Raw genomic sequence first — 11,952 nt, forward strand, 5'->3', positions numbered from 1 at the left:
GAAGAATGGATAGAGGAAATGGAAATAGATCTGGAATAGAAAATGGAAGAAAATATACAGAATATTATGGATTAAACTGTAAAGATAGATGGGTTTTCGAGGAACCCTAGCCTCCAATGTTTTGATTAAGCCAATACAAGATATTCGATAATGGAAGATTCTGCTACCCCGCACCTTATATTCCTTCAACCCACTACTAACAACATCTGACACTTCCCCTGTAGCCACTACATAACAGAAAGTAAAAATAACAGAGAGTAAAATGCTTGAATGAAATGGTGCGTAAAACATAAATGCAAAACGGTGCGTTCCTAGTGCTTGAAATGGTGCGCTTTGTCCTCCCTTGCTCCTGTGCGTTTTGCCTCTTATTTCTTGCCTTGTAAATGACCCCGTATGACCAAAGCCTCTGACTTCACTTCACATCCCTAACTCCACTTCTTTCCATCTACTCTCCCTTGAGGTCATAACAGTGTCAGAGCTAGAGATTGTTGATCGACTTCTTGTGGACTCTCTTTCATGCACCTCAAGTACCTCTGTATCCTTGTATCTCTCTCTTCCCCTTCACTCCGGTTGGTTTCCAATTATTGTTAGGAACTTCTATCTATTTTATTTTTGGTGGAAACTTTTGCATATCCTTTCTTAAACCTGTGTAAATCTAGTTTTACTTCTTCTCTGAAAAAAATTCCCACTACGCACAGGAAGTTTAAGTGATTGGTCCCTTTCGAGGAAGGGTCACAAAGTACTACAATATTACCACCTAGAATTGGATTTGGCGCTCAATCGACCACGATGCTAGATCAATGGAGGTATTCTTTTCCCTGTCAAAATTCATTGAGCATGCAACTAGTATGGCAATGTATCCTCCATAGAAGCTCCCTCTAGCTTTTTTTGTTTGTTCTAAGAAAAGTGTATTAGATCATGGGAACTTTTCCTACACTTCAAACACCACAATTTTTTGCCCAAGTTATTTTGGCAGAAACTCAGACCAGAGCATCCATCCCTACAAATGCATATCTGACTTACCTAGAAACGCACCCAATGGATATTTCTGGTAATTAATCTGGCTGCAAAAATTATTTGAAGAACAATCAAATGGCTTGTTAAAAGTACATGATGTTATTAGTATATATATATATATATATGTTGATGTCGTGTTTCACGGGCTTGGGCAACTTCACGCTGGCAGTATTCGAGCAATCACCTGCACATTAACCAAAGGGGGGACCTTGGGGTCCGTTGATCCTCCGATGCTTAAGTCAGTAATGATGAAGGAGATAATAAATAGTAATGAAGACATGGGTGTAAGGTGATACTGATTGATTACCTTGTATGTTGCTAGTAGTGTCTTATTTATAGTTACCGATCAGGTCTCCACCATAGTGGGTGTTGCATAGCAGGGGATAATATGCTCCTGTGTCGTCACCTCGCCGACTGTGAAGTGCTCAGGGTTGTTGTGCATTGCTCAGGCCTTGGGTCGCATTGAATGCGTCAAGCTTTCTGCTCTGGGCTGCATTGAATGCGGCACGCCTTCTGTCCTAGGCCGCACTAAATGCGGCATGTCTTCTGTCCCAGGTCCCTTGCATCTCATTAATGTTGGGTGTGATCCACTGTAAATCCTCTCATCCGGTAATGAGTGCTATGTTGTTTCCTTCTCAAATCTTGCCGTTCTCCTGTGTTTTCGATCCCGTTAGCACTATCCGACCCGGGTATAGTACCCGAGCCCTGACCCAAGTACTACTGTGTACCTGATCCCTAATCTGGCCCATGTCTTCGGCCTAGTTCCACCAAGACCTCATTTCTTGGTTGTAACCTGGGCCCTGCTCTTGGCCCAATGTAAGGGATTTTTCTCCTTTCACAGTACCCCACGAATTTTTAGCACACTTGTGGGCTGGAAATTCTAAGATTCCTTCTCTCTTTAGACCTCTAACCTGGTTATGCAAAAGGTGGACGGGCACTCACCCGTCCATTGTTGATGCGAACCAATTTCTCCATAATCATTAATGCTGCCCTCATTAATTAAAGCTGCTTTCTGGCGTGCCAACGCTGGCCGGGATTGGTTCGTTCTATGTATGCATACGGTAGGTAAGCGTCACTCTGTATCCCTATAGCCAAGGCGTCTCTTCGAATCTTGTGCCACCGTTTCAAATATTTAATCATTCCATCACGCCATTACTATTTATTTCCTCTTCCTCATTCCTTCCTCTCTTTCTTCCCTTTCCTCTTCGTCTCGTCCTCCTCCTTTGCTTCCCTAAAGCCCTAAAAGACACTCCAATTCTTCCGTCTACTCTTATCATGACTAAACGAAGCGCGACGATGCCCGGTTAAGTTATTATGCTGGGAAACGGTGGTTGTCAGTTATGACTAATAACAAACTTCGTTTGCTCTGCAGGGAGTTCCCCGTTCCCATTGGAATTGTTCTGGAAATCCCTCAACCTCGTGTTACAATGGTGGATGAGGAGGGCCTGTCGACAAAGGTGTCCCTTTATCCTCACATGTTTTCCATTGGACTGTGTCTGCCATTTTGCCGTCCGGTGCATGACATTCTGGATTTCTTGAAACTTGCTCCGGCGCAACTCAATCCTAATGCTTGGCGTTTAATCATGGCCAATTGTGTGGCCTTTCAAATTGTTCTGAGCGGCTCAGAAGATTACCCCGATCTAACTGCTCGGGAGTTTCTGGCTGTGTAGCGAATCAATCGGCTTGATTGGAACATCTGTAGCTTCCAATCCTACTCTGCCGAAAAATGCTTCACTATTTTGGAGAGGCGTTATTCTTCAATAAAGGATTGGCACCAGCGATTCTTCTTTGCTAGGGCCTCAGACTAGGAATGCCCAGAGGGAGAGCGCGTATACAATGAGTTTCCTGTTCGATCCGTTTGGGGTAAGATTCCGACTAGGGCTGCAACCCGACCAACCCGGTTTGTGTTTGGGTCTAACCTGACCCGACCCGTATTTAGAAGGAAACAAATCAATCTGGACCGACCTGAGATTGGAAAAGGTAAAACTGTAAATCAGCTGCAGAACAAAACAAACCCAAATCAGAACAAAATGCCCATGCCCTCGATGACAACGAATCAGGTAGACAACGTCATCCTTTCTATCTGCAACTTCTGGGTTAAATTTTTCTGTCCCATTCTTGAGCTCAAACCAGTAATGGCTTATGTGGTGGTGTTGTCTCGAATAATTTCTTGTCAAAAAATCTTCAATGGGTTGCTGTCTAAGCACCGCAAAGTCATTTGATTTACTAAAGCAGCAACATTCTTTGGTGGGAACTCAACCACCAAGATCGAGATCTGATGCAAATGAGAGTAGAGCACCCCCTCCTTCAGCTGAGGAAGAAACCATGAAGGAGGTACTCTTCGAAACCCCGAAGCCCAAGCCTCCTCAACCTCTAGGTTTCCAATCTATTGCCACTAAGCCTGTGTTCAACGAAGTCAAAGATAATGACAGAGACGGAGATGACGAAGACAACAAGAAAAAGATCGACAAGTTTCCCTCGCCTATAAATACCGCTACGGACAACAAGATCTCTAAGGATTAAATTTCGACCACTTGTGACGGAATTTATTTAGCCACATTCAATCTAGAGGTAAGAGATCACTTGAATTCACTTTGTAATTGTGTAGTGGGTCTTACACTGATCAGAGGGTGTTTTTAGCTTTTTATTTTTTATTTTCTAGGGCTTACGCTATTGACAGGGAGTTCTTCTTTTCTTTTGCTCTATTTTTTAATGGGACATGTAGACTTACAGAGGAGTGAGAAGTTAGAATGGTGTAGTTGGTTTTAGCGGGCTCGACCAGTAAATTACTTCAACCCATTTTTTCAGGTCGGGTGGAATCGGGTCTCACGGACAGATCGAATCTGATCTGAACCTTTCATGCACAGGCCTAGTTCCGACCACCAAATCTCTTGCTATTACATTATCGGAGATAGAGAAATTCAGGATTACTTCTATATTGTCCTGGGTTGTCGCTCAACCAGACCTAGCCGAATTTGACTCACCACTGAACATTTGTCACTATATTGTTCTCGCACATTGCGAACATGTGTTAGGTCGGGACTTCTTATCGGTTCCACTCTCCCCTCCAAGAGTGAAGTGACATGCGGCTTCTCCACCCGAAGGTAACCGCGCCAAGCTGTCCCGAACAGTCCATCCCCCCCCCCCCAATTAGTACCTGCCAAGGAGGTCCCTGTCACTTCCTTGCATCCCACCAAGCCAGATGCTCCTAGTAAAAAGAAGAGGAGTTCTCAGCAAGTGGCCCTAGAGGGCAATTCTCATCAAGCCGCTTTGGAGCTTAGTTCCCACCGAGCTGCTCCTAAGGGTAGTTCTCACCGAACTACCTCGGAGGTTAGTTCTCATCGAGCTGTTCTAGAAAACAACCCTCATGGAGGTAACTCTTTGAGAATTCTAAATTCCTTCCTTTTGTTACATTCATTTAAGCAGAAGATGATAGTGCTGAGCCCTCTTCTCCAGGTCCCGCTAGGGGAGAGGGGGCAGATGTTGCCATTGCTTTTCTTTTCACTTCGGCCTTCGAAAACCCAGTGCCTCGGGGCCTTGGTCCAGCTACTGGTGTTTTTCCCTCCATTGAGGAAACTCTCCTTTAGGAGGAGGTTCCCCTGCACAAGCCACCAACTCGCTAAGAGGAAAGGCTCACCGAGGTTGAGGCATCCTTCGGGGAGTGTTTAACTAACTCCCATATTTCAACCCAGGAGCTCCAAAGTCTAGCTTCCCCCGGCGGCTCTTCAATTCCCCTTCCAACGGTCTTTGCCTCCCCTCCTGTTTTGTCTTTGGATACAGAGGTTACTCCTAACGGAGACAAGGGGTTAACTTCTTCTAAGACTGCAGAACCACGCTCTGCGAAAGTTGCTGAATGGCCTAAGAGTATGAAGCTGCGTTCCGAGGGGGCTATGGAACCAATTCCTCCTAAAGTTCCAGTCCTCTCATCAGTGTCGGAATAGACTGCCGAGCTGATTCCTTCAACGATTCCCGAAGTTTTCACTCCTCCTCCAACATTCTAGGTATTCGCTTCTTTTATTTTTGCTCGAACTATTTTCCCTTCTTTTTATCCTTTTTATTGTGTCCTATGCCGAGCTACTTATTTGTCTTAGGAAAACACCGTTCCTCAAACTGAGTCTTCTCCTTTGCTCTAGGAAGATGTTGTCACAGTGGAGGTGGAGGACAGTTCTCTACCTGCTTGCAGTCCCCCCAGCTCAGGGGCTGCCCAAGGCGGGAGTTTGGCCCATGCTGAGGAATAGCCAAATTCCCAGTTTGTCACCCCGCAAGATCCTAAAGTCAGAGCCCCTTATCAGCACGAGGAGGATTCCGGCTTGCCTTATGTTTCCACTGATGCCATGCTGCCATTAGTGTGTGCAGGACCTTCCTCCTCTTCAGGGCATGGAAATTCTCATGAGCCTGGGCCAGGTTATAAGAAGGCTCAGGCGGAATCTTTTAAAGCCCAAGCTCGGAAGTTCAGACCCTTTTCTGCCAATGTAAGCACCTATCCTTCATTGGTGTTTTGATCTCTCATACTTTGCTAATAAATTTTGTTACTATTGATTTTTCAGGCTGCCGATCAGTTAGCTGAGATGGTTTCTTGAGAGCAGGATGCCCTTGAAGGAGATTTTAGAGCTCAGAGAGCGTTAAACAAGCTGAAGAACCTGCAAGCGGAGAAGTTGATGGGTGATCTTCACACTTTAGAGGCGGAGAATGAATCCCTGAGGGGGGACAATGAGCTCTACAGTCAAAAGATACATGCTTAACAGAAGGAGGCAGAGAATACGGAGTGTAAGATGAAGGTAATGGCCCTGGAGCTCGAGCTTAAAGACAAGGAGATTCAGCTAAAGGACGTGGAGATCGATATAATTCGCACAAAGATGTCCATGACGGTTGAAGCTTTAGAATCTGCAAAGAAAGATCTTGAGGATCTTTGAGTCCAATCTGATCTCCTTTTTACCGAGAAGGGAGATACCCAAACCGAGGTCTAGAGGCTGGAGTGCGAGCTGGAGTCCTCTCAGGAAGCGCTGAGGCAAAGTGAAGAAATCGTCGAGGCGTTGGCAAAGGAGAAGAAACGTGTCATCGAGATTCGATGACACATGTCACACAAATACTTGGGAATAACCAAACAAGGAGATATAACAAGGGCTTTAGCTCGTGTCTCGATTTCCCTTCTGGAGTCTTCTCTAGAGGCAACACGGGACCACGTAGACCAACTTGAGACTCAACTCAGAAAGGCTTCTGCCCTTCATGATAAAGCCTAGATTAATGGGTATAAGGAAGGTCTCGAGTGTCTTTAAGAGGTGCTTCTTGAAAATCACGGGATCGATCTTCGTACTTTGAACCTTCAAGAGCTCTCGCCGAATACGTACGCTTACTAGACCCGCATGAACTTTCAATGTAATTTTGATAATACAAATGAACATGGTGTCTTTTGATTTTGTATATATCTCCCTTTTTTTTTTCCTTATTGCTTATCGTATTTGCTGGTTTTTCTTCATTGAACTATACATCCCGATCCATTGTCGATAGAGATTGATCATATTATCTTCCGGTTGATAATATTATCAATCAGAGTGGCGTTTGAGACCCTTCAGTATAGATGGGTACTGAGCAGGTACTCTTGTAGGGGTGATTGCCGAGTGGCAATTCTTCCCACAGATCTAGACCCTTGTCAAGTCCTCATATTTGTGTGGGTGTATGCTGGTAATTTCAGACTTGATTTGGTCTTTGATGTGATTTTGATAATTTGCACAAAATAATATACCTCTGGTTTATCTGAGATCGGCTGGTTCGAAGCTTTTGATTTTTCTCCCTTTTCTGTCTGTTGCATTATGTAATTCTTCACTGTTGAGCCCATGTTCAAGCATTTACCGCGCAACAATCTCTTCTTTGAACGCATAAAGGGTTTTACTACATGGCATCACTTGTATGCACATGGGCGTATTTACCTACTGTCGATTCCACATTGGTCCTTAAACTACTTTTATTAATGTCTTTTCATTCCCTGTTTGTCTTGAATGTTATTTTAGTCCTGTCGGTGCCGTCACGCCTGCTGTTAACTTTTCCACGAACTTCGTGTAGCACGTTGGTTGAGGTTTCTGCATTTAACTCAGTCATTAACTTCTTCATGAACCTCGTGAAATGTGCCGGTTGGGATTTCTGCATTTAATATTAACTAGTCCATAAACTCCGTGTAATGCGCTATTTACAGTTTTTGCCTTTTTCAAATCTCAAGGGTCTACGATTTTCCATGAGAGACTTGTGGGCAATCTGGGAGGTCTCGGAGACACGTGGTTGCCCAGGGAGGTCTCTGGAGTCATGGTACCCTGGGATGCCAATCGTTATTCTTGCCTATAAAAGTGGGCTCTTCCCTTTTTCTGGGCAATTCATCCCTTTTCGCATCTGTCTTTACTCTCCCAAACTTGGAAACCTCCCTTCTTTCCCTTCGTGCTTTACTTGGGGGATGCCTTCTCCTTTGGTGCTCAGGCTGTTGCTGGTTATGGCGGTTTGAGTACCGAAGAAGAAACAAGGAACCTATACTTATTGTCCTTGCCCTTTTGCTTATGGTGCCTCACTTGTTCTTGCCCCATTGTTTAGGGGGCCAACTCCCGTAAGTTTTGTATCGAAACTCAATACCTACGAGTCCTGTACGGTGCTCGAACAGGGTGGTGGTACGGCGGTGGTGACTGAGGAGGATAGGAACAGACGGTTCAAGGTGGCATTCAAATCTTCAAAGTTGATTCCTTTTGCTTCCCTACCGACCGTCTGTTCTCCAGGATGTCCCCCCCTCCCATTCAACCCTAAATCCCAGTTCGCTCTCTCGAGAACCTGGGTGGTGTGCCACTGGATTCCCCTCTTCCTAAGAAGGAAGATGAGTGTCCCTTCGTAGGAATGTAACTACACTGCTGAGCGTCCTAGTTCTACTCAGACGAACCCGGATTTACAGTGCACCCATCTTCTCTAACGGAAAAGTCACTCTGCCGATCTCCCTATTCCGTCTGGCTAGGGCGGGATTTCACTAAACGCCTTGCTCCCTGATGGAGATGTTGCACTGTTGATCTCGTTATTCTGTCTAGACGAGATTTTTCTTTATGTTTTTGTAGCTCTTGTCGATGTAATATTATTCTTGTAGCCCTATGTGTAACCCTATTCGGGAAATAAAAGGACTTTACGATGTTTTTGTATACCTGTTTGCCTGACTCCTTGCTTTTATTCCGCTCTTGTATGTTGAGCGTTTTGAATCCAAGCTTTGAAATGTCCACTAGCATGAAGTTTTACTGAGCTGCCATTTTTTTGCTAACTTTTGCTTCGTTCAGTTTGAGCGACTAGGCCTGTATCCAGCGAAGGTTGGATTGTATATTTAATAAAATAATTTTGTGTACCTGGTTGTTTGTCTTTGCATCCATGCAAGAAGAACGGCAAGTCATTTAGACTGTGTTGGGAATAACTGTTACCAAGTGAGATCTCATGGCTCGGTTCCTGTGCTTTATACTTCATGGATTGGCTCCTATAGGTTGGCAGAGCCCGAGGGCCCTGGTCCCTCACCAATGCATCGCTTTTGTATCCTTGTACGAAGCTCGACAAGTCATTTAGACTACGTTGAGAATAGCTGTTAGCAGGTCGGAGCTCAAGACTTGGTTCCTGTGCTTTATACTTCGTGGATTGGCCCTTATAGGTTGGCAGAGCCCAAGGGCCCTGCTTCCTCAGCAATGCATCATTTTCGCATCCTTGTATGAAGCTCGGCAAGTCATTTAGACTGCATTGAGAATAACTGTTAGCAAGTCAGAGCTCGTTGTTAGGTACTTGTGCTTTATACTTCATGGATTGGCTCTTATAGGTTGGCAAAGCCCGAGGGCTCTACTCCCTCACCAATGCATCATTTTTGCATCCTTGTATGAAGCTCAACAAGTCATTTAGACTATGTTGAGAATAGCTGTTAGCATGTCAAAGCTCATAGCTCGGCTTCTCTGCTTTATACTTCGTGGATTGGACCTTATAGGTTGGCAAAGCCCGAGGGCCTTGCTCCCTCACCAATGCATCTTTTTCACATCCTTGCACGAAGCATGGCAAGTCATTTAGACTACGTTGAGAATAGTTGTTAGTAGGTTAGAGCTCATGGCTCGGTTCCTGTGCTTTATACTTCGTGGATTAGCCCTTATAGGTTGGCAGAGCCAGAGGGCCCTGCTCCCTCACCAACGCATCATTTTCGTATCCTTGCACGAAGCTTGGCAAGTCATTTAGACTACATTGAGAATAGTTGTTAGCAGGTCATGGCACGATTCCTGTGCTTTATACTTTGTGGATTGGCCCATATAGGTTGGCAAAGCTAGAGGGCCCTGCTCCCACACCAACGCATTATTTTCGCATCCTTGCACGAAGGTCGGCAAGTAATTTAGACTGCGTTGAGAATAGCTGTTAGCAGGTCAGAGCTCATGGCTCGGTTCTTGTGCTTTATACTTCGTGGATTGGCCCTTATAGGTTGGCAGAGCCCGAGGGTCCTGCTCCCTCACCAATGCATCATTTTCACATCCTTGCACAAAGCTCGGCAAGTTATCTAGACTGCATTGAGAATAACTGTTAGCTAGTCAGAGCTCATGGCTCAGTTCCTGTGCTTTATGTTTCGTGCCTTTTTGGAGACTAGGCTTGTTTGATTTAAGTTGTTTATAAGAGACACAACATTGCAACATTTGAAGTTAGTCCATAAAACTTCAACTAATCACAATCTTACATTGTTTGAGCCTGGCTTGGATTTTTCATACAAAATACTTCCTTAGGTGCTCCACGTTCCATGGGTGTGGCAACTCATGTCCTTTGTGGTTCTTAAGTCTATAAGAACTAGGTCTTTCGATCGCTGTTACCAAATACGGCCCTTCCCACTTGGGATCTAGTTTGCCTTCATCCTGAGTGGTAACTCCCGTTTGTTTCAAAACCATATCCCCCACTTTGAAATTGTGGTGCCGGACCCATCTGTTAAAATACTGTTCAACTCTTCGTTTGTTGGCTGCTGCTCGGCTTACTGCTTCTTCGCACCTTTCTTCCAAGAAGTCCAAGTTCTCTCTCAATATCTCGTTGTTGCGATCCGGATCGTAATGTTGCGCTCAATATGTGGGCACCGCTACTTCAGCTGGTATCATGGCTTCAGTTCCATAGACGAGGGCGAAGGGAGTTTCCCCCGTTGGGGTTCTTACTAAGTTCGATAGGCCCACAACGTGCTCAAAAGTTTTTTAGCCCATTCCCCCTTCTGGCTTCTCAGCTTTCTCTTCAGGATGTTGAGTAATGTTTTGTTGGTTGCTTATACTTGCCTATTGGCTTGGATGTCCTAGTGAAGAGTACTTAGTCTTGATTCTGAGCTTCGAGCACCACTCTCGATAATGGGAGCAATCGAACTGTCTCCCATTGTCTGAAATGAAGCTTTGGGGGATTCCGAAGCGGCAGACTATAGATTTCCAGAGGAAATTTGTAATCGCCCGAGTTGTAATCGTTGCTAGAGCTTTCGCTTCCACCCATTTTGTGAAATAATCAACTGCCACCACGACAAACTTTACTCCTCCTTTGTCCGCAGGGAGGGGGCCAATAAGGTCCAATCCCCATTGAGCGAAGGGCCACGGGGCGGTGACAGAAGTGAGTTTTTCAAGGGGGAAATGAGGAATAGGAGCGTTTTCCTGGCACTTGAGACACTTTTTGGCGAACCCGTCATCATCCCTGTGAGAGTTAGGCCAATAATACTCTACTCGAGTAGTTTGCGCTACTAGTGCCCTTCCACTAGCATGATTCCCACAAACTCTTTCATGTATCTCTACTAGCACGTATTGACCTTGTTCGAAGGAGATACATCTTAATAAAGGTTCGGCGTAGCCTCTCTTGTATAGAACTCCTTCCACCAAGGTGAACTGAGCCACTTGGTTCCTAATTTTCTGGGCTTCCTCCAGGTCATTCGAAAGGATTCCCTCTTGAAGAAATTTTAGAATGTCCATTGCCCATTCTGGGGGTTGTAGGACCTCGATAGTGGACACTTGAATCCCCACTGCTGCAGCGTCCATAGTTCGAATTACAACGTGATCTGGGAGTGGGACTTCTTCTTGCCCTGAGGCAGCATTAGCTAGTCGATCTGCCTCCTGGTTTAACTTTATAAGGATTGGCCTCGATTCCTCGCTCGAAGACCATGAATCCCAAGAATTTTCTTGATTCGACAACGAAAACACACTTTTGTGGGTTGAGCTTCATTTGGTATTTTCTCAGTACTGCAAAAGCTTCCCAGAGATCATCAAGATTCTGTTCAAATTTCTTGCTCTTAACTAGAAGATTATCCACATAAACTTCTATGTTTCTCCCGATCTGGTTTTTTAACATTCGATTGACCAGACGTTGATATGTTGCCCCTGCATTATTGAGACCGAATGACATTGCTCTATAGTAATAAAGTCCTCAGTCGGTGATAAATGCCATTTTTTCCTCATCATCGGGGTTCATCCTAATCTGATTGTAGCCAGAGTAAGCGTCCATGAAGCTGAGTAAGGTGTGCCCGGCTGTTGAGTCCACTATCAAGTCTATCCTCGGGAGGGGAAAACTATCTTTAGGATAGGCTTTGTTCAAGTCGGTGAAGTCAACGCACATTCTCCATTTTCCACTTGCCTTCTTGACCAGTATGATGTTGGAGAGCCATTCGAGATAGTGAACTTCCCGAATGAACCTCGCAACTAGAAGGTGTTCCACTTCTTCAGCGATGACCGCATATTTCTCCGCACTGAAACTGCGGCACTTTTGCTAAACTATTTTTGTCTCAGGATTTACACCGAGGCGGTGCTCTATTACCGATACGTCGATACCAGGCATTTCTTCATGGCACCAAATGAAGACATCATGATGTTCGACAAGTAGTTGCCTCATAGATTGGCTCAGCTTGGTGGACATTTTAGATCCCATTCACATAGTCCGTTCTGATTTTTTAGGATCCAT

The sequence above is a fragment of the Juglans microcarpa x Juglans regia genome, chromosome 8D, assembly GCF_004785595.1.
Source record: "Juglans microcarpa x Juglans regia isolate MS1-56 chromosome 8D, Jm3101_v1.0, whole genome shotgun sequence".
NCBI classification, from domain to species: Eukaryota; Viridiplantae; Streptophyta; class Magnoliopsida; order Fagales; family Juglandaceae; genus Juglans; species Juglans microcarpa x Juglans regia.